The 25,970-nt window shown below is 35.7% G+C and overlaps 1 long non-coding RNA gene across 1 annotated transcript in view; it reads right to left on the bottom strand.

The window, feature by feature from the left end:
- Positions 1-19,041, bottom strand: part of LOC108540036 (uncharacterized) — a 35,554-nt gene extending 16,513 nt beyond the window's left edge. The window contains exons 1-2 of the long non-coding RNA XR_001888564.1: positions 18,959-19,041; positions 2,646-2,782 (exon numbers count right to left, since the gene is read on the bottom strand). This is a non-coding gene — a long non-coding RNA (uncharacterized LOC108540036). The remainder of the gene's footprint in view (positions 1-2,645; positions 2,783-18,958) is intronic.
- Positions 19,042-25,970: the final 6,929 nt, after the last annotated feature.

The raw sequence follows: 25,970 nt of genomic DNA, 5'->3' as shown, positions 1-25,970 counted from the left end.
CTGGCCCACTAATCTCAAAGTCCAGAGAAAAGAGAGTCTTCAGGCTGGGTTTGATTTCAGTGGCTAAGCCACAGATTTAAGAACTGTTTTCTTTTTTTCTCCCTCTGTTCAGCCTTCTGTGGAGTCAGCAGGCTTGCTTTCCCTCACAGGTAGAAGGAGCTTCTTCATCCAAAGCAAAGGAATGAACAAAATGATCACTGCAAAAAGTTCTCCCAAAATAGTGAGAGAGCTTTTACAGTCATTCTCAGAAAACCTCTCATGGCCTGTAGTCCAGATGTGAATGGCTCTTCCCATTCACATGAGAAATGTCTCTTCCCATTCACATTCACAAAGTCCCATTCTTGAACCATTGCCTGGGGCAAGGGAATTCCTTGCACTGATTGGCTGAGACCTGCTCACCCTAGCACAGAGAAAGGGATTACAAATCCTGGAAAGCATCTTTCCATCTATAAGCTGCACAGTAGGTATAAGATAAGGAAAAAGAGGCAGTTGGATGTTGGGAAGAGAGGATGACATAATATTCACAATGGATGGTCAAGTCCTTCACTAATGGTGGGAAATTAGTAAACACCGTGCTAAAATCAGCAGTGATTACTACATCATTTTTACCTTTGATGACTACTTCTCATTCTTCTTTATATTATCATTTCCTGTCAAACACCGCATGTTCTCACTCATAAGTGGTAGCTGAACAATGAGAACACATGGACACAGGAAGGGGAACATCACACACCAGGGCCTGGTCACGGAGTGGGGGAGCTAGGGGAGGGTTAGCATTAGGAGAAATAACTAATGTAGATGACGGGTTGATGGGTGCAGCAAACCACCATGGCATGTATATACCTCTGTAACAAATCTGCACATTCTGTACATACATCCCAGAACTTAAAGTATAATTTTTAAAAAGTTAAAAAAAAGATTGCTCTCCATGCCCTGTGCAATGATTACTGATCTTTTCACCACTAACATACACTAACATGAACTTTTTACCACTAACGTATACACCTCAAATTCTGTACCTAGCAGTGTCCATACAAGAAACCTACCTTCGAATCCTACATGCTTGTTGGATAAATGAACAGACTGTAAAAGTGATCCTATCCAATGTCAAAGTCTCTTTCTGGCAAGAATTACAGATCACTCTCGATTATTTTACGCTGTTCAGTACAGAAAAATGTAATACATTTTAAAAAGTCTTTTTTATACAAAATAATATTACTAACGCATCACTGATTACACAGGCACAGAGAGCAAGTATGTCTTTGGTATTTTCTGTCTGTTCAGTAAACGCTTATCCTTTACTACAATTACATGCAATTTCCTCTTTTATAGCTTTCTTTCACTATTATTTCGGAGCTACATGATTCCATGTGACCAGACTAGATGCACTATGAAGAATAACATGAGACATATAATTTGTTTTGGTCAGTGTACCCTCATAATAAAAGCTAAAAGATCTTCAAATGAACAAATTCTAAGACCCCATAATTTTCAAAACCACAAATTATCAGAAAATCTCCAATATTATACAGTGTAAAGTGATAAAATATTTACATAGGAAAAGACTTCCCTGTTAAGATTAATCTTTGAAATGTCTCATTTTCCATAAAAAATATTTAATCATCTTATACCAATATAAAGACATATATTCCTTATTCTGCCCAATTTTTTAAATAAATGACATTATTTCTAAACAATTTTATTTTAGTGCTTTTGAAAAGTGGATGATATTAACAATTCTGCAATAATTTAACTAGCAAAGGCATTGCTATAATTGTTAGACAGATGTGGTAAAGGGCTCTATATGGGAGTTATTTCTTGTTTTTAATTCCTGGTATTTCTTTTAAAGCCTGCATGATTCTAGGCTTTTTAAAAATATAATATTAAACTTGGAAATGTCTTTGAGAGAAGAAAAGTGTGTGTGGGAGACTACAAAACAGACTGGCCGTCTCAGAGTAAAATGAGAGAAAATGTGGACACTCTGTCTTTTAACGGAAAGCTGTAGCAGTGCAGAACCTTTGCTTCTTGTCTGTAGAGACCATGCAGTGAATTTTAAGAGTAGAAGCTGACGAAATAGTAAAACAAGAAATGTTTAGAGAATATAAACTAGTCAGACCATCTGAACTTCATGAAAAAAGCAATACATTTTAAAAGCATAATAATAGCACATGTGCCCAATCTAGGTAACACTACATATAGAAAGCTATATTATACATTATACATCTAATAATCCATATGCATGACCAGTCACATTTTTATTTCACATGTCTCCTAAAATTGCCACTTGGGTTTATCTCTAGCCACAAGCTTTTCACTATCCAATACAAACCAAAGTCTCAGAAAATAATGAAACAAGATGAAGGAGAGCTCATGCACTGGACAATAGTATATCCCCACAGAATTTGATGCCTGATCCAACTCAATGAAGTAGATATTGTTACCTGAGGCCAAGATGTTAAATAATTTTGTTCTATGCTTCTGAGTATTGGGAATCGGGTCCCAAAGACACTGATGGCATTGTAATGTGAGATCTAACCAATAAATCTCTTTCCCAAAGCAAAATCCAGCAGAGAACGTGGGCACCATTGATCTCACAAAGCCAACTAAATAGCCAAAAGGTTGAGCAATGTAAGTTATTCTATTACCTCTGTCGAATTTGGGTGATGAGTCACTCGGGTGAAGCTTTTGATATTTCCTCAGTGATCAGACTGCTTGATGGTACAGCCAAAATTCATTTAAATCCGTATTCCCTGCAGCCTCCACTCTGGCTTCTTTAGTGACCCTAAGTACAAAAACAGAGATGCAACCAGTACAATGGCAGGGCCTTCTTGATAATGATTATAAAACCACTTATTTCCAGGAGATGCACATGCAAATAGGCTTACAAAGAGATGCTCAATCTCACTCATTATTCAAGAATAATAAGTTAAGGCAAAAATTAAATGCTATTTTTACCTTAAAATTTAAACAATATGAGAATTTGAGAAAAAATTTCTCACATATGGGAGGATATATTGATGCACTCTTGTTGTTGAATCTAAATTTTAAACATGCATACATTTTGAAACAGTAATTCCCATTTTTATAAACTTAACCCTAGATAAGTGTTCAGAGATGCATACAGATGATATTACAGTGTTTTATAAGGAAGTAGCTAAATTAATTATAGTAAATCCATGCAGTGGAATGTCATGAGGATCTAGAAAGAATGAGGTAAATCTATATATATTGATATGGAAATTATCCCAATGATATTGCAAAATGAAGAAAAATAGTTTGATATTAGCAATCGCTCTCACATGATTTCCATTTCCATTCTATGATTCTCACTTGTGAAAACAGTGTATACATATTTTTTTCCTTGTGTACATAGAAATTTCTGGAAGTATAAAATAGCAATAAGTCTGTGGAGTGGAACACTAAGGTAGCAGGGGCAGGGTGAAGTCAATGTGGATACAATAGGACCTTAACTTCCCACCTATTCTTTCTTTATTTGACAAAAAATGTTTACAAGAGAAGGGCAGGAGATTCTCATCTCTCTTATCTTGCCTGTGTGAAGGTGAAATTGGATGGTAAGTGTCCAGTATAAAGAGCCTGTCAGACACCAGGAACTCAGTGAATACTGGGTCCCCTATTAAAACATGACCGAGTGTGCACAAACATACACACACGCACACAACCCACTCCCTTCCACCAGCTTCTAAAACCTGATAACATAGTATATGCCTTCCATCACGGAATGTCTCCATTTCTTCAAGGTATTCTTATTTCAAAGGAGGAACGGAGAGACAGACTAGGACGAGAGTTAATTTGGCCATTGTTGTCGCTCGATAGCTAGCTTATATTTTTCAAAAGAGAAAGAATCTTGTGTTTTATTTTACATTTCTAAAACAGAGAGAAATAAAATCTTCCTAGGTGCTATCTGTGACTTAGGCAAATGCTGCATCCTGCTCCCCTCTTCAATCAATCTTGAGAGAACAACTGGGGTGGGAACTTTTAAAATATACCTCTGCTGTGATTGAAAACTGCAAGAATAATGAAACTTTAAGCATAATAATGTTGAAAAAACACACAGTGAATTGTGGGGATTCTGACAGTCAGTGAGATTTACAACTCCTTTTCTCTCTCCCAAAACACAGAAACAACAAAAAACTACCTTCAGTCAGTGTTCTCCAAAACAGATGTCGCTCTCACACCAGCAATAAAGAAATTTTGAGCAAGCAGTCACAAAGTCACATACATCACACCATTTTACTAATATTACCAAATATAAAAATAGAAATTAAAACAGATGACATTTAAAATACATAGAAAATCAAATTTCTAGTATTTTTTCCCACATCCAATGGGCTCCTGTTCCAAATAACTCATTAAGAAATAACTATCGTGCTGTCTCTTACACAATTATAAAAGTCACATCCCTAAAATATTACAACTTAATCTACTCAACCAGCAAAAACTTTTGAGACAACTTTTACTGCTAAAATGCCTCCTTAGAGAGCGTAGTGAAACAAAATTAATTTGAGGAAATTAATTATTATTCTTTCAATTTGGAGGGGTTGGATACTATTGTGAGTGCTCTCTAGATGCTAAGCATTATCAAGAGCCTTAAAAATTTTTGACTTTTAATTTTTCCAACCACTCTGGGTGGTTGACCTTATTCCCATCTTACAGTTACAGAAACTGAGAATTAAAGCAGCCCAAGATTAACTAGTTAGAAACTGGTAAGATACCATATCGGAATCTTACTTTAACTCATTCCAAATCCAAACACTTAATCAGTCTATTTACTGCTTAGAAAAGGAAAACATTATGTGTAAAAAAATGTGTAATGTGGTTACAGAATCTGAAATTATGAAATATTATGTGGTCAAAAAGATAAGCAGTTTGAGAGCTGGGTCTTCTCTCATTCCATATCTGTGAGCTTTATCACTTAAAGAAAGATTTTTCTGTAGCTAACAATAAAATAGGACCCCACCTGTATTTATCACCAGGTACACTATCCCTTAAGAACTTTGGTAGGAAAGGTTTGCAAGCTTGTCCAACCTGCAGCCTGTGGGCTGCATGTGACCCAGGACAGTTTTGAACGCAACCCAATACAAATTGGTAAACTTTCTTAAAACATTATAAGATTGTTTGTGATTGTTAATGTTAGCGTATTTTATGTGTGGTCAAAGACAATTCTTCTTCCATTGTGGCCCAGGGAAGCAAAAGATTGGACACCCTTGGTTTAGGAAAAACATTTTCCACAAATTTAAAGTTGTCTCTTCATAACTTTCTATTACTTTATCTAAAGTGAAAATAAAACCCACATAGATTTTTTTAAAATTAAATCTGTGCGTATGATTTGTGTGAGAATTCTTTTTTAAATAATTTACTCTGTGGCACTGGTTCTCAATGGGGGAAGATTTTGGCTTCCAAGGACATTTGGCAATGTCTTGAGACAGTTTTGGCTGTCACCACCAGGGTAGGGATGCTTCTAGCATCTAGTGGGTAGAGGCCAGGGATGTTGTTAAATGCTCTACAGTGCACAGGATGGTCCTCTACAACAAATAATTATCCTTCCCCAAATGCCAATAAACATCCTTCCCCAATAGTGCCAGGTTGAGAAACCTCACTCTAAGGAAATAATCAATGATATTGTCAAAAATAACTATCCAGATGTGTTCATCACAGCACTATTTGTGATTGTTTAATAATGAGATATTAAATACAGTACATTTATTTGTTAGAACACTGTAGCCATTTAAAATTATGTTGGCCGGGCACGGTGGCTCATGCTTGTAATCCCAGCACTTTGCAAGGCTTAGCTGAGCAGATCACCAGGTCAAGAGATCGAGACTATCCTGGCCAACATGGTGAAACCCTGTCTCTACTAAAAATATCAAAAATTAGCTGGGCATGGTGGCACGTGCCTGTAGTCCCAGCTACTCAGGAGGCTGAGGCAGGAGAATCACTTGAACCTGGAAGGCGGAGGTTGCAGTGAACCAAGGTAGTGTCACTGCAATCCAGCCTGGGTGACAGAGTGAGACATCATCTCAAATAAAATAAAATAAAATGATGTTGCAGAAGACTATTTAACAACATGAAGAAATGTACATGAATTTACATGTCCTAAATTAGTATGTTTGGTATGGTTATAGTATTATAAAAGTATATATTTACTTACATACAGCATGGAAAATATTTTGAAAGAATATTGACCAAAATATTCATAATGTCTGTTGCTGAAAGGAGATCCTATAAAATAATATCCATGACCAATGTCATTAAAAATATTGACACACTTATCCTGAGGAGGAAAAGCACAGTGGATCTAAGCTATCATCTCAAAATCAAAGCCTTCTCGACATATAACATTTTGTAACCTCTCTTTTCAGAACATGTCAGTGGAAGAGTTTTATTTCCTGACATCAAGTTCCTTAATGATAGAAGAGGGGAGCAGCAGGTGTTTCTCACCAGGTGCCTTCGTGATGGAAGCAGATAGAGTTCACTGGAATATTTTTGTTCAAAGCCAAAATAGCACCTACTATTCTCATGCCTTATCTTTAAAAGGCTTCATTGTTACACTATGATTCAAAAGTAAAATTACTCTCTTGCACCCACTCCAAGAACAGTCCGATCATGACACTCTGCAAACTTAATAGATGTTTGAAACATCATGAACATCACATATCCCCATATCAGAATGTTGTATGAGTAGGAGGCATTATGATATCATCTGCTGTGCAGCCTCTTAACTTCCTATTGCAATTCAGAAATATTATTGGTGTCCCTCCAGAAACACATCCTTTATTTTAGTGACCAATAGCCTCATTGTGAATAAGCCAAAAAAGAAAATAAAATGAAAGGGCAATAAGTCTTCACAAATACTACAATGTTTATATGAACCAAAAAAAAAACACAAAACCTGATAAGAGAAAGTTTGCTCACCAATATACTTGAACTTCTTATCTGCACCAGCCAGAGAAAGGAAACAGGAAGAGGTGAAGGATAAAGGGAGAGAGGAAAAGAGGACTATCTATTATTTACAAAGGAGCAAAGATTATATAAAATAAAATATCCTTGCTTATATTCATCTAAAAGAGGTCCAAATAGCTTACAGTTACCCATGGTACAAAGACCATTTCTTCTATTCTGAAATATTAAATAAGAACAATAATTTCTTAGTGGCTCCAGAAAAGAGAAAGTACTTGTGTTATAATTGTTCATCCATTACATTACATATTATGTAAAATCATTGAAAGCACATTAACTATCTGACTCAAGATCATAAAATAATCACATGTACATGCCTTTATTTCCTTCCTAAAATCTTAGGGAAATACCAAAAAACACATATTTTTTTAAACACTAACAAACTCTGGAAAATAGAAAATCATTTCATCAGTGAGCCAAACTGTGAAGAAATTTCTGAAAAGCAGAGAGCAAATAGAATAAGATTGACAGAAGAGTGAGTCCAAGTAAGAGAGACAATCAAAGAGAAACAAAAGAGAGGGGCACTACAGAGCCACTTTTCCCAGTGGTGATACAACAAAACTCCAAGTTTAGAGTCAACAAGAACTGGAAGGAGCAGCAGGACATGGAGCAGCCCTCAAGGTAATTAACGAGTGGGCCAGTTTCCAGCCAACATCTGTGTGTACAGACAGGCTGATTGTAACATGCATCCCAGATAGAACACAGTGAAAAACAGTTCTCTAAACCTATGCTGTCCAATATGGTAACACACGAGTGGCTAGTGGCTTCTGTATTGGACAGAACAGCCACAGAACATTTCTATTATAGCAGAAAATTTGATTACATGCCACTACTCTAAACAAAGTGGGAGGTCTGGTGATAGTAGCAAGAGTAGAGAAGGACACACAGGAGAGGAATTGAAAAAGGAATTTTCCTGTCCTAATCACAGGGCCTAGAAATGAAGCAGAAATAAGCTGAGTGCAGACATACAGAGGGGAAAAGGCAGCTCTGTGCAAAACTAAAATGAATTTTTTTTTTCCTCTTCAAGTAAAAGGCAGCAAGAATTACAGTAGTTAAGAGGATGGCCTCTGGAGCCTGAATGACTAGTGGTATTCATATTTATAGTTATACAGCCTTAACACATTAAATGCATAAGGTAGAACAAGTGAATTAAAGCCCTTGGTACATGTTTTCTTATCTGTTATATCAAATAATAGTCTCTACCTCACAGAATTGTGGGAGTATTAGTTAATTTATATAAAACACCCAACAAGTGTTTGCTATTGCAATAGCTATATTATTACCACAATAAATTATTCTATACTCAGAGCAAAGCCATCCTTAATTTGACAGAAGTAGAGAGCATGAGATTGGTACCCACCCTCCATGCATCCTAAGAAGATAACCTATGCCCTGTACACATTATTTACAAAGAGTTAGCTGGTAGTTAGTCCTCCCGATCCTGTGACAGTCCTGTTTCTTAAACAAGCTAACAAAACTGTTGAGGACTCACGTGCCATCTAGTCTTTTAATCAACTTTATCTTTTATGTATAAATTTGAAAAAAAACAAACTCCAGACATCTGAGAACAACAAGAACATGAAAGAGAAAGATAAAAATAAACATTAAAACTAACTTTAGAGGAAATAGGCATTATATAAGCAACATAAGATAAAAAAAAAAAAAACAGACTTTGACACTTAAGATATTTTGTAAGTAAAACAACAAAGCACTATCTTAAAAGGTAATCAATATTGTACTGGAAATTGAAGACATGATTGCAAAAGAAAAAAGAAAAAAATGCAGAATGTCAAGAGAAGAAAAGTGGTAGAATACTTATATCTTGTTTTCAGAAAGATACAAGTATTAATCACTTTTAAAGTTTTAGAAAACTAGGTTAAAATGTATTCATTAAAATTTAAGAGGAACTACTAAAATTAATGTGATCTAAAACAATAAAATAACAATAAGGAAAAAATTTACTTAGTAAAATATAAGACAGAAGAAAAGGAAATATAGGTAAACAGAAACATTAAGTATGAAGGAAGTAATAACCCTATATGTGTCAGGAATCACTATATATGTAACCAAATTATATTCTTCTAACAAGAAAATATATATATAATTAAGTTTTATATAGCTATATGCTATATAAAAGAAAAAAAGTTTGACTACAAGGTGTGCACAAAGGTATACCTATAAGTGCAAACAAAATGAAAGCAAGTATGGTAAAACAAATATTAGATATAGAATTCAAGACAGAAGGTATTAAATGAACTAGAGCAAGCTGTTTCATTTTAGTAAAAATTACATTACACCCAAAAGCAAACAAACAGGAAAAGAAAATTTATGCTCCTAATAACACAAAGTAAAGATATATAAATGAATAAACACTAAAAATATAAGCACTCATAAACATAATAATGTTGAGACTTCATATACTTAATTTAAAATGACATATCAAGTAATCAAATATTGCAAAAGGTCATAAAATACTTCAGTAAAAATAAGTTTCTTATATCTAAAAAATAGAGCATATATAATCTTTTCGAATGCCCTTAAAACATTTACAAAATTAATCATATTTTGAACTCTTACTGAAGCCATAATTTGCAAGAAGTAGAGATCATTTTGCCGTTACCTCATAATATAATAGAAATTAATAATATTTTAATATTGGTAAAGGAAAAATAAATTTTCCATAAAAAAGTAGATCTCCCATACAGAATTTCAAATAACTTATGTAGACACTGCCCCACCAAGGAGCTTAACTCTCCACCATTTAAGTGTAAGCTGCACTTAGTGACTTGCTTACGAAGAACAAGAGTAGGAGGCCGGGCGCGGTGGCTCAAGCCTGTAATCCCAGCACTTTGGGAGGCCGAGATGGGCGGATCACGAGGTCAGGAAATCGAGACCATCCTGGCTAACACGGTGAAACACCGTCTCTACTAAAAAAAAAAAAAAAAAATACAACAAACTAGCCGGGCGAGGTGGCGGGCGTCTGTAGTCCCAGCTACTCGGGAGGCTGAGGCAGGAGAATGGCGTGAACCCGGCAGGCGGAGCTTGCAGTGAGCTGAGATCTGGCCACTGCACCCCAGTCTGGGTGACAGAGCGAGACTCCGTCTCAAAAAAAAAAAAAAAAAGGAGTATGGAAAGGAAGAAAAGGTAAATTTACACTGGAGATCCTGACAAGTGCTACCTCAGTCAGATTTTAACATGATACAAGAAGAATGGCACTTCATCTCTGTGATTTTCTTTCCTTCCTGCATGTTAATCATGGAAAAAAAATACTTCAAACCCAAAATAAGGGATATGCTACAAACAACAACAACAAAATAACCTGACTGACCTCAAAGCTATTAAAGTTATTAAAAATTAGGAGACTGAGAAACTCTCACAAACCAGACGAAGCCAAAGAGACATGTAAAGTGATATCTTGGATGGGATCCTGGAACAGACAAAGGACATTATTTTTCAAAACTATCAAAATTCAAATAAAGTGTAGAAATCTATTAACAGTAATGTACTGATGTTGGTTCCTTAGTTGTAACAAATGTACCACAGTAATGTAAAATGTTAACAATAGGAAAAACTGGGTGAGGTGTATATGAGAACTCTCTGTACTATCTTTGCAATATTTCTGTAAATCTAAAAGTATTTTGAAATAAAAATTTTATTTAAATAAAATTAATTTTAAAATATAGCAAAATCAGTTCAAGAAAGAAAGACCTATTTGATTTCATTCATATGAAATTCTAGCAAATGCAAAGCCATAGAACTAAAACATCAGAACAATGCTTGCCTCCGGAAGTGTAATGGATCGAGTGGGACAGGGCATGAGGAAACGTTATGGGATCATGATAATATTCCATATCTTGATTTGGATTTGGATTACGCAGCAATATGCATTTGTCAAAATTCAGTGAAGACACACTTAAGAGTTGGGCATTTCATTGCATATAACTTTTAAATTGTGGCGAACCGCGGTGGCTCATGCCAATAAACCCAGCACTTTGGGAGGCTGAGGTGTGCAGATCACTTGAGGTCAGGAGTTCAAGACCAACTTGGTCAACATGGCAAAACCCCATCTCTACTAAAAGTACAAAAATTAGCTGGGCATGGTAGCATACACCTGTAATCCCAGCTACTAGGTAGGCTAAGGCAGGAGAATTGCTTGAACCCAGCGGGCGGAGGTTGCAGTGAGTCAAAATTGTGCCACTGCACTCCAGCCTGGGCCACGGAGCGAGACTCTATCTCAATAAATAAATAAATAAATAAATAAATAAATAAATAAACATGTAAATGAATATTGAACTGTAGTTAATGATATGCATGATGAAATATGTAGAGAGAAATATACTGAAATCTGCAATTTACTTTGAAATTTATGCAAAAAATAATATGATGGCTTAATGCATAGATAGAGCAATGGGTAGGCAAATAGCTGTGTGGTAAGCAAGTACAATAAAATGTTAATGGTAGAATTTAGGTGATGGGAATATGTGTGTTTAGTCGCAAATATTTCCAAATCATGTGTGTTCATAATAAAATATTATAAAAACAGAAATTAAGGAAAATTTAGAATTAAACTACGCTAACCATCAAAAACTATGCTGGTAAAGTACAGGAAAAAGATCATTAAAAGTTCAAGGAATTAAGAGAGCAGATGTTGAAGGATAGTAACTGGATTTGCCAAGCATGATAATAGGCACTGAAGTCATAAGAAAGACAGTGCAATAAGGTAGGGACATTATGGGGAAAAGAGATTATACATTTCCAGAAGGAGCAGGGGTTTTTATAAGAAAGACAGGGTTCTGGTCTAGAAGAGGTAATACAGAATGAGTATACAAATCCTACCATCTACTTGAGGTACATGGAGCAGGAGGCAAGAGGAAAATACAGTGTTTTTTTAAGAGCTTTGAACCCACAGAATACACAGGTTTCGATCACAATAAGAAAAGAACATGATGCAAAGAAGAGAGGAGACACAGGACACTTTACTGATCAACAGTGCAGGTCCAGAGGATACAGGAAGCTTTGGGATTCTAACAATGAGGTGTTGGCAATGTACAGACTGCTGTACAGATGACAAAAATGGGGGTGATAATGAAAATCCAGGAAGATTTTGCCTTACTAGAGATTACTAAAGTAAATACAGATGTGTGGCATCGTGAAATTAATCCTCAGTCTCGTAGAAGAAAGAGAGTGATCAGATACAGTATTGTGGACTGAAATGCTCAGGGAAAAAATTCAAACCTCACTCCTCTCTCAGACAGCATCTAAGGATACAGCTAAAAAGAAGCTGAAGAGGCCGGGCGCAGTGGCTCATGCCTGTAATCCCAGCATTTTGGGAGGCCGAAGTGGGCAGATCATGAGGTCAGGAGTTCGAGACCAGCATGGTCAATATAGTGAAACCCCGTCTCTACCAAAAATACAAAAATGAGCCAGACGTGGTGGCAGGCGCCTGTAGTCCCAGCTACTCAGGAGGCTGAGGCAGGAGAACGGCTAGAACTCCAGGAGGTGGAGGTTGCAATGAGCCAAGATCAAGCCACTGCACTCCAGCCTGGGTGACAGTAAGACTCCCTCTCCAAAAAAAAAAAAAAAAAGAAGAAGAAGAAGAAGAAGTTGAAGAAGGGAGAATGGCATGCATTTTTTAAAATCAGAAAATAATAGAAAACTAATCAAATTTCAAAAATGTAGACTAATAAAATGGAAGCCTGGTTCTTTGTAAAAATTAACAGACTTACTTACTTCTGGAACCCATTATCAAAAAATGAAAAAAGAAAACGTCGAATAACCATTATTAATCATGAAAAGAAAACGTAACTGGAAATTCAAAGTATTTCTGGTTTTCATTTTTGAAAAATGCCAAATATGTACAAAGAGAGAAAGAACAGAACAATAAAACTTAATGTACCCATTAACCAGCTTCAGTAATTACTATGGCTTATTTTGTTCATTGCTATCTGCCATCCACTCCCTGCAGCCTGTATTATTTTGAAGCATATGTCAGACATCAAACCATTTCAGCTGTAAATATTCCGTGTGTATCACTAAAAGGTAGTATCTCTTTTTAAAGACAACACTATATCATCATCACAGACTCAGTGTTCATATTTAAGTTTTCATATTTTTTAGTTCTTATAATTTTCTTGGTTTGTTTAAACCAGAATCCAAATAAAATCCATACATTACAATTGGTTGATATTCTTCTAGGTCTCTTCTAATGTATAGCTTTCCCTTCTCTCTTTAGCTCTTGCTTTTCCCCTATAAATTTTGTTCTTGTTGTTGTTGTTGTTCTTGAAGAAATGGTGTCTTTTATCCTGTGGTTTGCTTACAGTTTGGATTTTGTTGATTATATCCTGCAGTGCTGTTTAACATATTCTTATATAGTCTTCATTTGCTGAATATTGGTAGTTACATCTAGATGCTTCATAAGATTCAAATTCCATTATTTGATAAGACAACTTCATAGATGACATTGTGAACTTCCATCAAGAGCTGACCATTTCTGTTTCTGTGATGTAGCAGCCATTGATAATCATTGCCTAGCCAATTAATTCATTGGGGTGAAAAAATGACATTTTATTTATATTACCAGAAAAATTATCAGAAAACAATCTGTACAGCCTCATTCCAATAAATCAAAAACTCTAAATAAAATAAAACTTCTCTTGGAACATGTTTTATGAATATTGAATCTGCAATCAGTAAAAAACTTTAACAAACTACTTACCATACAAAGAATTAAAAAGATAATTATGAAACACTCATGTTTTAGGGACACATTTTCCCAAACCTTCAAGGAACAGATAATTCCTTTGTCATAAATTGTTTCAGACCATAGAAAAGATGAAAACTTCACAGTTCATTTTATGAAGCAATACTAATTTGGATATGAAACTCATTGAGTATAATAAAAAGGAAATTATAAATCAGTTTCATTTGTGAGGATTAAAAAATATTAACAAAGTGAATCCAGCAATATATTACAATAATTTAACATAATAACCAGCTGGAGTAGAACCAGAAGTGCAGACATGGCTTAACATTGGAAAACAATTTCGGTAAAACAAAAACAGATGGCTATCCTCCCTCACTTCAATTATTTGACATTGTTCTGGGGGTTCCAACTGGCGCAAATAAATATGTAAAGTTGTTTAGTATTTGAAGATGATATGATTGTATGTAAGAAAAAATCCAAGATTCCAAATGAAAAACTTGTTACCAAAAAAAGCAAATACAACTAAGTAGGCTGGATGTAAAATTAATATACAAAAATTGATGGCTTTAATATCAAAAAACAATAACTACTTCTAATGAATAATGGAATAAAGTATCAAAAAATCAATAGCAATAAAAAGTAAATCTCCAAGAATAAATATTGTAAGTAAATAATTAACAAGATCTAAATAACAAACAGATTTAAATACTCTTGAGGGATCTAAAATGATAAATAAATCAAAGTATAACATATTCCTAGATAGGAAGACTCAACATTAATAGAAATGTTATTTCTCCTTAATCTATAAATGTAGGGAAATCTTAACTACAAGATTTATATGACATAATAAACACACAAGAGTACTAGGAAAAAAAAATCTGGGTTAGAAAAAAAAATCAGAGTATAACAGGGACGAGCCCAAAGAGGAATTAAACATTACAAAGCCAAAATAACTAAAACAGTGTGGCAACAGCACATGAAGAGATAATCAAGAAAGTGCAAGAATGAACCCAAAAGCACACAGAAATTTATATTATGGGCACCTCAAAGCAGCAAGGAAAAGGTGACTGATGCAATAAGGAGGGCTGCGACAACTAGACAGCCATTTGGAAAACTGCTTCTGTCTTACACCTAGATAAATTCCAAAAAGATTAAAGATTTTCTGAAATATAAAAGTGTTTGAAAAAGCCATTTGCAAATCCTTTCAAAATTTCAAACTGGGAAAGATGTGTTTATACAATTGGTTGATATTCTTCTAGGTCTCTTCTAATGTATAGGCTTCCCTTCTCTCTTTAGCTCTTGCCTTTCCCCTATAAATTTTGTTGTTGTTGTTGTTGTTGTTGTTGCTGTTGTTGAAGAAATGGTGCCTTTTATCCTGTGGTTTGCTTACAGTCTGGATTTTGTTAATTATATCCATGCATATCCAGCATGACAGTACCTCTTCTCCAGCACCTTTGCCAAAACAATGTGTGAATTATTTTCACTATACTCATAGGTCAAAACTAATATTTCAACATTGTTTAAATTCATGCTATTTATTTTCAGTTAAGATTCTGCTTTCATTTCGGAAAAAAAAAGACTATTTTCCATATTTTATGTTGTAAGTATACACAAAGTTTTGATTACGGTAGCAATACTCCCCAAAATGGAGTTAGACTAAGCTGGGTCCAGAACCCAGTCCTATTGCTTCTTCAATATGTGTCTTTGCAGAAATTAATGTCACTGACCTCGGGCATCTTTATCTACAAAAGAGTACTAGTAATATCTACTTCACAGGGTTTTTGTTGGAAAGAAAATGAGATCGCAATTGTGAAGTTCTGGGCACACAGAGTACGGACTTCATGTGTGTTAATGTCTTTTATGTCTTTTCTTCCCTTGCCCTCATACCTGGAGCACAGACAGTTCCATTCTTTCAAAGAGCAAGCTGATCTGGATAGCTAAGAGAACCTACTCATTTTACAAATGGTGAAACTGAGGCCATGCAGAGACATTTCTAGAGAAACATCCCACACAGACACGGACAATGACAGTTTCCTGTCTTCCCCCAGACATAGCCAAAACCACAAGTCATTGCAAAAACCTCAAACTCCAAACCTCAACAGGGTTTTTGGTTGATTTCCCATGTCCTGTGAAATCCCATATAGCCACAAGATATCCAAGGTAATAATCCAAGAGTTAGAAAACAGCCACTTTTTTTTTTTTTTGTCTAGATTGTGTCCTTTTGAGAACTGCAGAACTAACTGCTTAAGCAAGTTTGGAAGAGTTAATGCTGAGAATGTCTCTTGGACACAGCACAAGGGCTCCACCTTCAGCTTTAGAGTGAAGAGGAATTTCTCAAAAATTCCACTGTCAGAGTCCTAAGAAAGCAGACCTGAAATATAATCTCTTCTCATAAAATTGAAATGACACAACCTTTCACTTTTAAATATTTCAGTCCTGAATATTTATCTACTGCCCACAGGTGAAATGAAGAGTCTTATGATGTGCAATATTGATATTATAATGACAAGATTTTAAAATGTATTACAGTTTCTTTAAATTCTTCAGAACGTACATTTTCATGTCATTTTCTTTATAGTTGCAGCAAAGCCTGATCAGCTCTTTCAATCCAATTCTCCTATGGTTTCACTCAATTGGATTTAAGTTCTTCTAATAAAGAAAAAGGTTAATTCTTGCCCAGTAGATTTATTTATAAATTACCAGTGGGTTTTGAATATTCCAGTAAATACACTGCAGTTTTTGGAAGAGCATTTCTATATTGACAAAGGGAAGCAAAATTCAGTTCTATTCAAGGATGCTGACTGGACCTTGAACATTAAAATCTACCAGTGGGCAGTGGTAAGGAATACAGCACTTAAACACAAACTTCCAAGAGATTCCCATAATTTCACAGAAAGAAACTCTAAGTTGAATTCTATATAATTACATTACAGAATGGAAGATAACCTTTTTTCAGCTACATATTTTACAGTAATATATTTTTTAAAAGGTGACGAAGTGCCAATTTCTGTACAAATTGTGGCATTTAAGAGGGAAATTAGTCATTTTTCTACATTAAAATTAGTAGATATGGATTATAAGCAAATGTAAATACAGACAGACACAGATTGAATCTTTCAAATTCTGATCATAAGTGTAAACTTGTTGCTAATTTTCACCATCTTTTTTCCTCTATCATGCTCTCAGATTTCTATGTCTTAGTGAAAAGTCATAGATATTCAGGGTTATAGAACTGTGTCCCAGTAAAGAAAACTGGAAAATTAAACTTACGTATTAAACCCCAGAAAGTTTCTACATGCCTTCTAATGGTTTCTTGAATTCTTATCTTTTTTTTCTCATTGGATTGCTTACAAAACTGGAGTCAGAGGTTGCCACAGAGAAATGTGATTTTTTTGTGTCCCAAAGACACTGAAATGAGATTACCACCTCACCAAAGCAAGGACTGAAACCAAGTCCAAACTTCTGTTTTTTTCAACACTCAGTTTTCAAAGTCCTTGCCTGTCTAAAGTTTCTTTTGTAACGGTGGGGAGTTAAAATGTGTAGTGTAATTTCTATGCACTTAGCACCATGATAAGTATTCTTAAAATGTATTCTAATCTTCATAATGACCCAGTGACAGTTGTTTTAGGATTCCTCATTTTATCATTAAGTAACCAAAGCATAAAAAAGTTAAATAAGCCCAAAGTTGTGTTGGTGCACCAGCAGGCCGAAACTCTTACTCCCTATCCTCTCTACATATATCAACCACGACAACCCTGACATTAACCCCATATGTAGGTGATTATCAAAACAAATACTTTTTGAGGCCAGGTGTGATGGCTCAGCACTCAGGGAGTGCTGTAATCTCAGCACTTAGGGAGGCCAAGGAGGGCGGATCACCCTAGATCAGGAGTTCCAGACCAGCCTGGCCAACATGGTGAAACCCCATCTTTACTAAAAATACAAAAATCAGCCAGGCATGGTGGCATGTGCCTGTAATCCCAGCTACTAGGGAGGCTGAGGCAGGAGAATCACTTGAACGCGGGAGGTGGAGGTTGCAGTGAGCCGAGATCGTGCCACTGCACTCCAGCCTGAGTAACAGAGCAAGACTCAAAAAAAGAAGAAACAAAAAAGAAAATACTTTTTGAGCGATTTCTGTTTGATAGACATTATGCCTTATGAAAATGAAGCACAGAAATGTTAAGTGAGCTGCCTAAGATACCAGGGCAACTTCACAAAAGTTGGAACTAGAAGTCATCTGCTGAATCTTGACCCTGAAGAGCAAGCAGAAAGATTCAAAGTGAATGGGCTCTGGAATCAGACATGTCTGCATTCAAATCCCAGCTTCACCACAACCAGCTATGTAATCTAGGTCGAGTTACCCAACATTACTATTCCTCAATTTTCTCTTCAGTTAGTTGAAAAGAATAATAGCATGCCAAATTTTTATGAGGATTACAGCTACCATATAAAAAGAATCTGGTACAAAGTATGCATGCACACAAGTTCTTTATCATTTCAGAAGAACTAGGATCTCTTAGGCATTTTCCTCACAGTGAACAATTATTATAGGCATCTTAACTTTATTGACCTTGGCTTTTCCACTTGCCCAAACATAACAAATTTACTACCCTAAAAGAATTAGCTTTGACCATGCCTGTCCCCAAGTATCTAATGAAAATATTGGTGTAGGTACAAAATAAATGCCCTTATTCTTTCCTCTCTTCCACCTCCTCTCTCTCACTCTGTCTCTCTCTCTCTCTCACACACACACACACACACACACACACACACACAGTGTCTCAGTGCAAGTAGAACCATCAATAAGATTAAAATGTTTCACTCGATGGAAACAAGAGAAAAAATACAAACTCTAAAGAAAGATGCTGAATTGCCATCTTTCTAAGGATAGAAAAATACCTCATAATGACAAATTGTTAGGCTAATTATTTTGATTTTTAAAAATTGAAAAATCATGATGTTAATGCCTTTTAAAACATTCTCCTCTCTAACTTCATGCTTAATGTGAAATACATACACATCATACACCTTATTAGTAAGATATTCATTACTGAACTAATATAAAGGAAAGGTTATTAACCTCCTGAAATACCTTATCAAGATCATTCTTTAGGAGAAAAGTCCTAAACTATGTAAACAATTCAATTTTTCCCTACATCACGGCTCATCCAATTAATGCAGGATCCTTCTTCTCAGTCACTTTGCAAGCCAGGAACCCCCTAAACAGCAACGCCCCATCTGGGTCTCACTCAGCCACACTGGCATGCCATAGCTCACCTGTGTTATAGCTTGTACCCATGTTAAGCAGTTCCTGAGCTCTTGCACCATGCCCAAGAAGAATGAGGATACACGGGACACTGAAGGGAGAAGAGGGAAGAGAAGAATTTTATTGAGTAATGAAAATGGCTTTCAGCAGAGAGGGAATGCAGGGGTGCGGGGACATGGTTCCCGTGTGTGGCTGGGTCTGGGGCCCTTTATGGACTCAGAATCTGGAGTGTATGCTGATTGGTCTGTGAGTATGCAAAAAAGGTTAAAGCAAAGACACCATCCAAAGGTGAGCACAACAGTGTAGAAAACCATTTAGGAAAAGGTAGGTATATGTAAAATAGATGAAGGGTGGGGACCAATCAGAGGAAAGCACACCAAACAGGAAGACAAATTCTCAATCTGGTCTGAGGAACTAACTTGTAGCTTGGCTTTCAGGCTTTAAACTCTTTGGCTTGGAGGTGGGGTTTCACTAGAATCCTACCCCTATTTGCCTATGCATTTGGCTGTCTCCTGCTGCTCTCACAATTTTAGAGCTTTGTTGAGGAAAAAGTCAAACTCTGCTGAATCTTGTTATGTAAAATATATGAAGAGATTTATTCTGAGCCAAATGTGAAGACCATAACCCATGACACAGCTATTACCAAGAAAGGGGTCCCGACCCAGACTCCAAGAGAGGGTTCTTGGAGCTTGCACAAGAATTCAGGGTGAGTCCACAGAGTAAAGTGAAAGCAAGTTTACTAAGAAAGTAAAGAAGTAAAAGAATGGCTGTTCCATAGGCAGAGCAGCCTGAGGGCAGCTGGTTCCCCCTTTTTATGGTTATTTCTTGATTATATGCTAAACAAGGGGTGGATTATTCATAAGTTTTCCAGGAAAGAAATGGGCAGTTCCCAGAACTAAGGGTTCTTCCCCTTTTTAGACCATATAGGGTAACTGCTTGACACTGCCCTGGCATTTGTAAACTGTCATGGCACTGGTGGGAATGTAGCAGTGAGGACGACCTTGAGGTCACTCTTGTTGCCATCTTCATTTTGGTGGGTTTTAGCCAGCTTCTTTACTACAGTCTGTTTTATCAGCAAGGTCTTTAGGACCTGTATCTTGTGCTGATCTCCTACCTCATCCTGTAACTAAGAATGCCTTAACCGCCTGGAAATGCAACCCAGTAGGTCTCAGTCTTATTTTACCCAGCCTCTATTCAAGATGGACTTGCTCTGGTTCAAACACCTCTGACACAGCCTCAGGAGGTTCTGAGAACATATGCCCAAGGTGGTTAGGTCACAGCTTGAATTTATACATTTTAGAGAGACTTAAGACATAAGACATTAATACATGTAAAGTATACATTGGTTCTGCCCCATAAGGAGGGACAGCTTGCAGTGGGGTCTCACAGAACATAGGTAGACTCAAAGATTTTCAGATTGGCAATTGTTTGAAAGAGATAAGTTATTATCTAAAGACCTAGAATCAATAGAGAGGAGTGTTTGGGTTAAGATAAGAGATTGTGGAGACCAAGGTTTTTATTATGTAGATAAAGTCTCATAGGTGGCCACTCCTAGAGGCAATAGATGGCTAATGTTTCCTAGTCAGATCTTTAAAAGGTGCTAGATTCTTAGCTAATCTGTTCAGGATCAGCAAAAGACCTGGAAAGGTAAGGGGATTATCTAAGGAATGTAAATTTCCCCTACAAGAAATAGCTTTGCAGGGTCCTTTCAAAATATGTCAAATAAATGTATTTCGGGGTAAAATACTTTGATTTCTTTCAGGATCTGCTATCTGTCACGTGATGCTATCCTAGAGTCAGATTGGAATTTGGTATCTTACTGTTACTGTCTATTAGTCTTAAGGTGTCTGTTTTAATGTTAATGCTAGTCAGCTGTGCCTGAATTCTAATGGGAAGAGAGCATACTAAGGCATGTCCAACCCCCCTTCCCATCATGGCCTGAACTAGTTTTTCAAGTATCTTTGGAATCCCCATGGCCCAGAGAAGTGATCCATTCAGTCTGTTGGGGAGATTAGTGTTTTATTTATGGTTTACAGCTTGAAGAGTCCACTGAGATTATTCAGCCACTGTAGAAACTTCTGGAATATCTGCCTAGCTTTTCCTCCTCTTTTCTGAGAATTAACTTCCCTTAAACACTGGAGTAGATTTCTCAGCCATATTTGTAATTCATGACCCCTCTCTATTTCGTCACAGGTATGGATTCCTGGATCAACATGATAAATCAGGTCAGTCTTGAACTTCAAACATGCTATTTGGCCTCAGGGGTTAAACTAGAAGCTAGAGAAGCCATATTTAATCATATTCATCACAAAGCAGGGGAAGGGAGCATGGGAGAAAAGAAAATAGACTTAAATCAAGTTTAGCCAAAAACTGTCTCCTTACATATTTTAAGTTTCGCCTAAGGTTTTTCTGTACATCATGAACTATAACAAGTGAAGGTTTAAACAGACCGTAGCCTACACTCGTGCTAATCACCAAGTTTTGGCCAATCAACTGTAGCCAACTGTTTGAATAGTGTTCAAATGAGGCAAAAGCTAACCTGTAACCAATCCCACCATTTTTGAACCTCACTTCCATTTTCTGTGTGTAAATCATTCATTGCTCAATTAAACTCCTTTAAATTGAATTCAGCTGAAGTTTTTCTTTTATCAAGACAAACAGAAAAAAATAAGAAGAGAAAGTACATGGAATGAGAAAGAGATCAGAAGAGAGAAAAAAAAAGAAAATGTCTTCCTTGCATTCTGACAATTTTCTACTCCCAAGTATTAGTAATTCGTGAGACTCAATCACTTTCTGCCCCTGGTTTACATGTGATGCTCTTAATTATTTTGTAATCCACTTCAGTCACTCTTAAGTTAAAGTTTTGGTTTATGGCAACTGTGAAATTCAATAATTCAAACTTAAAATTCATTCAAACTTAAAACTGTTGGAATTTTAAATTATTCTGAGCCTTGAAAGGAATGTGGCTATGCAACCTGAGTGACACAGAATGCAGCTGCAACTTCTGCCTTTTTTTCTCTAAATAATTAAGACCAAACAACATCAGAGATAAGAACTCTCAGATTACTATCCCTCCTTATGGTGGAGTAATAACATAACCTTCCTTGGAATGTACCAGTCTGTGACCAATTAAGTTGCAGTGGTGTATGCACTAGTCTTGTATGGAAAATGTTATAATTCTGCTAACATCTCTATATAAATGAAACCTTAACTCTCCACTTAGGAACACTGACCCCATTCTCTTGGAGTCTATTTCCAGGTGTCTAGCCTCAGGTTTAGCACTCCAGTAAACTCTATACTTAATCATATTTTCTAAATCTCATTATTTAAGGTTAACACAACCAAATGTTCCCTCACTAAAATATTAAATCAATGCCTTCTTCTATTTTATAAAACAGAGAATGAGACCCAGAAGGGGTCCTGCTCTGCTCATTTTCAACTACATAATTAGCAGAACTAAATTCAGTTCCTTTATTTAAACTGAAGTTCTCTTCCTACTATGCTAATTTCTACTGAATGTTCTAAAATACTTAAATGGAAGTATAAGAAACCCAAATATCACACTTCGCAAAAACCTAAGATCCATTAATTGTACGACATGCCAAACATTGCAAATTAAACTATGATATGTTGCTAAGATGCAAATGATAGTAAGAGATATTCATATTTCAGATATATTAAAATATGAAATCAAAGGCTCACTTCAGAATCAGGGGAAAATGGTAATAGAATGGATGAACTGAATTTGGGACGGGGCAGGTTGAAATGTATTCATTGTAGTACCAGTTGGGGAGGAAATGGTCATAAGTTATTCAAATAGGAAAATGAATACTGTGATTCTTCCTGTTTTAAAATCCATTGCATATGTGTTGCCAGTAGTGGAGAATCTGAGCCAAGATCAGAGTGCTTAAAAGATGAATGGAAAGGACACTTTCAAATCCTCTTCTTGATTGATGTCGAAGTCCTAACACTAAAGGAATGTGAGAAAAGAGATGGAAAATGTATGAACTCCATTTCTAGTCCTCATGCATCATTCTTTAATCAATGCTATTTATTGAGTCCCCACTCAGTGTTAGGCACCGTTTCAATACGGGGTCTATAGCAGAGAACAAAAGAAGCAAAGTGCTTCATGGAGCTGACATTGTAGTGGAGAAAACAGATGAAAAATAACAAAATGAAATTAAAATGTCACAGAAAAATGTCACGTAGTATACAAGTTCAAGAAAAGCATAGTAAAGAGTAACTCCCTCATGAAACACACAATACAAAAAGGAGTCTCACATACATGAAATAATTTTTCAAATCCTTTGAGAGGGTAGGTGACTAAGTGTCCAGGTAAGTTGTTTGGACATTTAGTATACTAGAATTCAGAGAGGTCCTCTCAAGGCTCTTTTGCCTTGACCTTAGATCTAACAACCCTGTCATTTGTTGCTTTGCATTTGTTACTTAATTCAAAGACCTGGACCTTGACACAAAATGACTACTCTCTGCTAAATGGTCAATCCAGCAAGTAGGAATCAGTTGCATGTAAACCCTTCCCTTGATTTCCACAGAGTATGTGGGACCACTCACTCTAGCCCTTGTTGCTCTATAACCAAACCTTCAAATATACCCCAAGGCAAGCTTGGAGGCATGAATTTGTGATCCCTGTCTCACAGTCAGTGTCCCCCTGGCTTCCCTCATGTCACACTATGCCTTCCCTCACCGGTAAATACTAACTCTTTCTAGACGGTTGTCCAGAAGGTTTTCTTCATTACCGTTTAGAACAGTACCATGAAATTTCCAGGAGAGTTACCTGAAGCTCAGTCCTATCTCTGCCATCATGCCATCCGCCCGAGGTTTAGCAGGTATTATTTAGTTATGAATTGTAGAGAACATTAAAATCTGAATTTCTCAGAGAGCTTGAAGTCCTTTCTAGGAATATTTTTAAATATTTTTTTCATTTAAAAAAAATTATACAAATATTTATTAGTCTTCCAAACCTTCAAGCAATAAAGACAATGAAAAGCATCCTGTTCCCATAACAGCCTAATCTCCAATCTCCTTAGAGGATTATTTTCAGAAGGAAAATTAAAACTATAAAAAAATCAAATGAAAATTTGAGAACTGGAAAATACACTATTTTAAATCAGCAAAATTTAGTGGATGGGCTTAATAGCGGAATGGAGATGAAATAAGAAAAAGACAGGGAAACTGAAAATGCAGCAATAGAAATTTATGCATCTTGCTATATAGTGATTCTGTGCATTATTTATTAACAAATAAATAAACATAAAGGGAATTTTCTATAGGTATAATGTTCTGTAACCCACTTGTTACTCAGAAATAAACTGTAGATACTATCTTTTTCTCTGAGTAGATAAAGGTGTCCTGTTCTTTTTAATGGCTATATATGAGTTTATTGTATAGAACTATGGTAGTATGTAAAACTATCACCATATTGATGAGTTTCTTTCCAATTTTCATATAATGATGCAATAATTAGCATATATACACTTACTTGATGCATTAGTGTGTTTCCATAGAAAGTATTCCTGAAATTTGAACTTTTAGGTCAAAAGAAATGCACACATTTTACATTTATCAGGATCTCCATGTTGACTATGAAAAAGACTGTACTAATTTGCATACCACTATCTAAGTGGAGACTGCCTATTTTCCCATATATGCACCCAAATTGGTTATCATTTTCATGTTTGAATATCTGGTCATTGAAAAATGATTACATCATTATAATATTTACTGAAAAATCACGGTATTTCTCACAATACTTATTCCTTTTAAATTTTAAAATGCACAAATTTTCTCAGTAGCAATAGAAAAAAATTAATTTAAAAAAAATTTTTAACTTCATATTTACCCCTACATGTAGCTTATGTTAATGGTAGAAGATTAAGAAAATAAACACTTAAGGAAAAATGGAATATCAGGGTACATGTGGTGTCAGCCAAATGGAGAACTTGATACAGGTTGTCTACTGTTACAACTAAAAACTGAACAGGTTGCAAAATGCACTATTTGAGATTCTGAAAAGTAAACAATAGCAAATGAATTGAGGACTAAAGTTAAAATTTAAATGTTGGCAAGCAAAGTAAGATTCCAGTCACTAGGAAATTCATAATGACAGTGAAAGTTAAAAGTCTGAGAGAAATACATCTTTCTGGCCAAAGGCATAAGGAAAACAAACTACTGGAAGCTAGAGTATGAAAGAAATCCCAAAGGGAAAAGAACTGGAGAATGAGATTCTGTATATTAAGTGACATAAGTCCTGGGTTTACTACCTCCAAGCTGTGTGTGTACAGAACAGACTCAAAGAAATCAACAAAGGCTTTAAGAAGTGAATTGCCATAAAAACCACTGTTCTAGTTAAAGACAAACCCCTAAGATGCACATGTGCCAAGCAGATTCAAAAAGCATAAGACAGTCCTGAAAAACTGAAATGACATTGGAACCACCACCCTATGAAGGAGAATCAGAACTTGTGGTCTGAACCTACCTAGCCAATTGCCTGCTTAAACAATAAAGAAATAAATAACATTCTGCAGAGGATTTAATAGGACCTAGAATCTATCAACATGATATTAAAAATATTCTGGATACAAACCAAAAGCATTCAATGTACAAAGAACCAAAATTATCTAACCAATATCTAAGAAAAATACTCAGCAGATACCAAGCCTGAGATAACCCAGATGTTGGGATTATCAAAGACCTTAAAGTAGCTATTATAAGAATTATCCATTAGATAAAGATAAACACATTGAAATGAATGGATATATAAAAGTTTTCAGAAGCAAAATTAAAACTATAAAAAAGAATCAAATGGAAATTTGAGAACTGAAAAATCAGAAAAATTTACTGGATGGACAAAATAGCATAATGGAGATGAATGAGAAAGAACCAGTGAAACTGAAGATGCAGCAATCGAAATTATGCAATTTAAAGAACAGAGATGAAAAGACTGCAAAAACTAAAAAAGCCTCCAACCTGTGAAACCATATCTCAGGATCTAACATGTTATTG

Source organism: Rhinopithecus bieti, unplaced genomic scaffold (assembly GCF_001698545.2).
Source record: "Rhinopithecus bieti isolate Rb0 unplaced genomic scaffold, ASM169854v2 scaffold_15850, whole genome shotgun sequence".
In the NCBI taxonomy this organism is placed as follows: domain Eukaryota; kingdom Metazoa; phylum Chordata; class Mammalia; order Primates; family Cercopithecidae; genus Rhinopithecus; species Rhinopithecus bieti.
The sequence above is the reverse complement of the archived record's forward strand: the minus strand, read 5'-3'. Positions and strand labels throughout refer to the sequence as shown.